Raw genomic sequence first — 5043 nt, 5'->3', positions numbered from 1 at the left:
AAGCAGAATGGTTCACTGTTCTGGACCTCAAGGATGCCTTCTTCTGTATTCCCCTGCATACTGACTCCCAGTTTCTCTGACTTCAAGGATCCCACAGACCACACACCCTAACTTAATGGATGATCTTGCCCCAAGGGTTTAGGGATAACCCTCATCTGTTTAGTCAGGCACTGGCTCAAGATCTAGGCTACTTCTCAAGTCCAGGCACTCTAGTCCTTCAGTATGTGGATGATTTACTTTGGGCTACCAGTTCAGAAGCCTCGTGCCAGCAGGCTACTCTAGATCTCTTAAACTTTCTAGCTAATCAAGGGTACAAGGTGTCTAAACCAAAGGCCCAGTTCTGCCTACAAGTCAAATATCTAGGCCTAATCTTAGTCAGAGGAACCAGGGCTCTCAGCAAGGAACAAATACAGCCTATACTGGCTTATCCTCATCCTAAGACATTAAAACAGTTGCGGGGGTTCCTTGGAATCACCAGCTTTTGCTGACTATGGATCCCCGGATACAGCGAGATAGCCAGGCCCCCCTATACTCTAATCAAGGAGACCCAGAGGGCAAATACTCATCTAGTAGAATGGGAACCAGAGGCAGAAACAGCCTTCAAAACCTTAAAGCAGGCCCTAGTATAAGCTCTAGCCTTAAGCCTTCTCACAGGACAAAACTTCCCACAGGACAAAACTTCTCTTTTTACCTATAAGACTCGTGGAACAACCCAACAACCAATGGCATACCTAAGTAAGGAATTGATATAGTAGCAAAAGGCTGGCCTCACTGTTTATGGGTAGTTGTGGCGGTGGCCATCTTAGTGTCAGAGGCTATCAAAATAATACAAGGAAAGGATCTCACTGCCTGGACTACTCATGATGTAAATGGCATACTGGGTGCCAAAGGAAGTTTATGGTTATCAGGCAACCACCTGCTTAGATACCAGGTGCTACTCCTTGAGTGACTGGTGCTTCAAATACACATGTGTGCATCCCTCAACCCTGCCGCTTTTCTCCTAGAGGATGGGGAACCAATCGAGCATGACTGCCAACAAATTATCGTCCAAACTTAGGCTGCCTGAGAGGATCTCTTAGAAGTTCGCTTAACTAATCCTGACCTTAACCTATATACTGATAGAAGTTCATTTGTGGAGAATAGGATATGAAGGGCAGGTTATGCCATAGTTAGTGATGTAACAGTACTTGAAAGTAAGTCTCTTCCCCCAGGGACCAGTGCCCAGTTAGCAGAACTAGTGGCACTGACCTGAGCCTTAGAACTGGGAATGGGAAAAAGAATAAATGTGTATACAGATAGCAAGTATGTTTATCTAATCCTGCATGCCCATGCTGCAATATGCAAAGAAAGGGAGTTCCTAACCTAAGGGGAAATCCATTAAATACCATAAGGAAATCATAGAGTTATTGCATGCAGTGCAAAAACCCAGGAAGGTGGCAGTCTTATACTGCCGAAGTCAAAGCCAAAGGGGAAGGAGAAGGAGAAGGGAGAAGAGCAGCATAAGTGGCTGGCAGAGGTACGGAAAGACCAGCAGAAAGTCAAAGAAAGAGAGAGGGGAAAGACAGAAAGTAAAAGAGAGAAGGAAAGAGAGAGAGGAAGACATAGAGAGACAAAGAGGGAGTCAGAGAGAAAGAGACAAAGTCAAAGATAGAAAGAAAGAGAGAGACAGAAAGTCAAAGAGAGAGAGTAGTAAAGAAAAAACAGTGCATCCTATTCCTTTAAAAGCCAGGGTAAAAAAATAAAAAATTAAAATAAAAAAAAAAGCCAGGGTAAATTTAAAACCTATAATTGATAATTGAAGGTCTTCTCCATGACCCTATAACACTCCAATAGCACCTTGTTGTTAGTGTAAACAAGGGCATAGCCCGAAAGCACTGAGGTCACTAAAAACCTTCCTATCAAAAACCCTTAACCCAGCAGGTTTCCTAACAGGGGATCTAAATCTTAATTAGTTACCATACAAAGGTCCTAGCAGACCCAGTAGGAACTCCCTTCAGGACAGGACCATAGATGGTTCCTCCCAGAAGACTAAGGGGAAAACACACAATGAGTATTCAGTAAGTGATAAGGAAACTCTTGGAGAAGCAGAGTTAGGAAAATTGCCTAATAATTGGTCTGCTCAAACGTGCCAGCTGTTTGCACTCAGCCAAGCCTTAAAGTACTTACAGAATCAGGAAAGAGCCATCTATACCAATTTTCAGTTAATATGGACTGAACAAGGTCTTACTAATAGCAAAGAATAATTGAAATCCCAAACTTACAAGGTTTTCAACAAAAGTAAAGTTTGCTAAACGTTAACAGTGTGACATGTATTATCCTAACTTCTAATCTTGTGGAACTCAGAAATAACGAAGAAATAAATAACGAAAGAAATAACGAAATCCATCCTTACTCTACAATCCCAAATAGACTCTTTGGCAGCAGTGACTCTCCAAAACCACCGAGGCCTAGACCTCCTCACTGCTGAGAAAGGAAGACTCTGCACCTTCTTAGGGGAAGAGTGTTGTTTTTACACTAACCAGTCAGGGATAGTACTAGATGCTGCCCGGCATTTACAGGAAAAGGCTTCTGAAATCAGACAATGTCTTTCAAACTCTTACCAACCTCTGGAGTTGGGCGACATGGCTTCTTCCCCTTCTAGGTTCCATGACAGCCATCTTGTTATTACCCGCCTTGGGTGGGGGCCTTGTATTTTTAACCTCCTTGTCAAATTTGTCTCCTCCAGGATTGATGCCATCAAGCTATAGATGGTCTTACAAATGGAACTCCAAATGAGCTCAACTAACAACTTCTATTGAGGACCCCTGGCCGACCCACTGACCCTTTGGCTGGCCTAGAGAGTTCCCCTCTGGAGGACACTACCACTGTGGGGCCTCTTCTTCGCCCCTATCCATTTTTTAGAGGCAAAATCGATACAGGCTTCCTGGACAGAATAAGTCAGGGTACTGACACTGCCTCGTGTGGATGCGCTGCCGGGGGGTCCTCCATGCCCCCCTCAGGGCTGAAAGTGGACCTCAGACAAAATTCTGTTCAGAGATTTCATTGATTGTGTCTTCAAAGCAAATATCAGTCCAGCTCGACAGCCATCAGTCCACACAGAGCATCTCACAGCCTCCACCACCTCCATCCCTTCTGTGGTCTAATGGTCAAGGACAGCATGGGTCACAGCCACCCCACACTTCTCTCCCTACCGAGTTTGACACCAGCCATGAATACTCTGTTTTCTCCACCTTTGAAAACAGCTGTAACAACCCATCCTCACCACCTCTGCCTTGCACAGAGTTCTCCAGCTCCATGCCTGGCCTGGGCATCGTGCCTCCCCCACCTCCCCCTCTCCCTGGCATGACAGTGCTTACTCTGCCCAGTACAGCCATTCCCCCACTTCCTCCTCTACTGGGTACAGAAATGCTGCCACCTCCCCCCCTCGACCCAGAGTGAGAATGCCTCCTCTGTCCCCTCTACCGGGAGTGGGAATACCTCCCCGCCCCACTCCCCAGAGTGGGCATACTGCCTCCCCCCATTCTTCCTGGAGCTGGAATACCCTCTCTGCCCCCTGTACCCAGAGTGGGAATACCCCTTCCACCCCCTCTACCTGAAGCGGGAATACCTCTTCCGCCCCAACTTCCTGGAGTGGGAATACCTCCTTTGTCCCCTCTACTCAGAGCAGGAATACATCCTCCACCCCTCTACCCCTCTACCTGGAGTGGGAATAACCCTTTCACCCCTTCTACCTGAAGCGGGAATACCTCCTCTGCCCCCTCTACCTGGTGCTGGGATTCCCCCGCCTCCTCCCTTGCCAGGTATGGGGATTCCACCTGCTCCAGCTCCCCCTCCTACTCCACCTGAGAGAGGAATCTCCCCACCCACTCTGCTTCCTCCATCAGGCCCTCCACTCCTCCCACAAGTTGGGAGGAGCATTTTACCAACACCGCAGGTGTGTGGATTTCTTCCTCCTCCATTGCCAAATGGCTTGTTTAGATTAGGGATGAATCAGGACAAAGGGAGTAGGAAGCAGCCCAGAGAGCCTTGTCGACCAATGAAGCCTCTTTACTGGACAAGAATTCAATTACTTAGTAAAAGAGACTCCAGTGCTTCACTTATTTGGGAAAAAATTGAAGAGCCATCTATAGATTGTCATGAATTTGAGGAATTGTTTTCTAAAACTGCTGTAAAGAAGAGAAAGAAACCTATCTCTGATACCATCTCAAAGTCGACAGCTAAACAATGCTAAAAGCACCAATGGGCCAGGCGCGGTGACTCATGCCTGTAACCCCAACACTTTGGGAGGCCAAGGCGGGTGGATCACGAGGTCAGGAGATCAAGACCATCCTGGATAACACGGTGAAACCCTGTCTCCACTGAAAATATAAAAAATTAGCCAGGCATGGTGGCATGCACCTGTAGTCCCAGCTAGTCAGGAGACTGAGGCAGGAGAATCACTTGAACCCGGGAGGCAGAGGTTACAGTGAGCCAAGATCACACCACTGCACTCCAGCCTGGGCAACAGAGTAAGACTCTGTCTCAAAATAAATAAATAAATAAATAAATAAATAAATAAATAAATAAATAAAAATAAAAAGCACCAGCATACTCTGTGGATGGAGCCAGAAATCAAACCTCGTCTCTATGAAAGGGCCAGAAAGAAACATCTTGCCATTGACCAGAGAGCAGGAAGTGAAGCAAAATGTCTGAATGAATACTGAATGACCATTTACTGAATTATTAAAAGTTTATTATGTGATTCTATTCAATAAACATGTGCTAGGTGATTCAAAATTAAGAAAAAAAAAAAGGATTCCTAAGTCCACAGTAATACACAAAACAAAATGAGAAAAGGGAAAGTTCTTCATTACACAAACATGCTATCTAATAAATTTAGATGTAACAATACAATTGGAAAATCACCAATGTCCTTTGCAACCACTAATACGATTACTGATTTAGGCAAGAATAATGAACAGATGCTAAAACCATTAGGCGAAGTGTAGTAGGAGGCCAAGATAGTAATATATTCTCATAGTATGAAGGCACAAGTTGCTTATT

At 45.4% G+C, this 5043-nt stretch overlaps 1 pseudogene; it reads left to right on the top strand.

Moving 5' to 3' along the window:
* The window catches only part of LOC105532161, a 10853-nt pseudogene extending 6622 nt beyond the window's left edge, over positions 1-4231 (top strand).
* The last annotated feature ends 812 nt before the right edge of the window (positions 4232-5043 follow it).

Source organism: Mandrillus leucophaeus, unplaced genomic scaffold, assembly GCF_000951045.1.
Source record: "Mandrillus leucophaeus isolate KB7577 unplaced genomic scaffold, Mleu.le_1.0 Scaffold937, whole genome shotgun sequence".
Taxonomy (NCBI): Eukaryota; Metazoa; Chordata; class Mammalia; order Primates; family Cercopithecidae; genus Mandrillus; species Mandrillus leucophaeus.
This window is presented reverse-complemented; position numbering and strand designations above follow the sequence as displayed.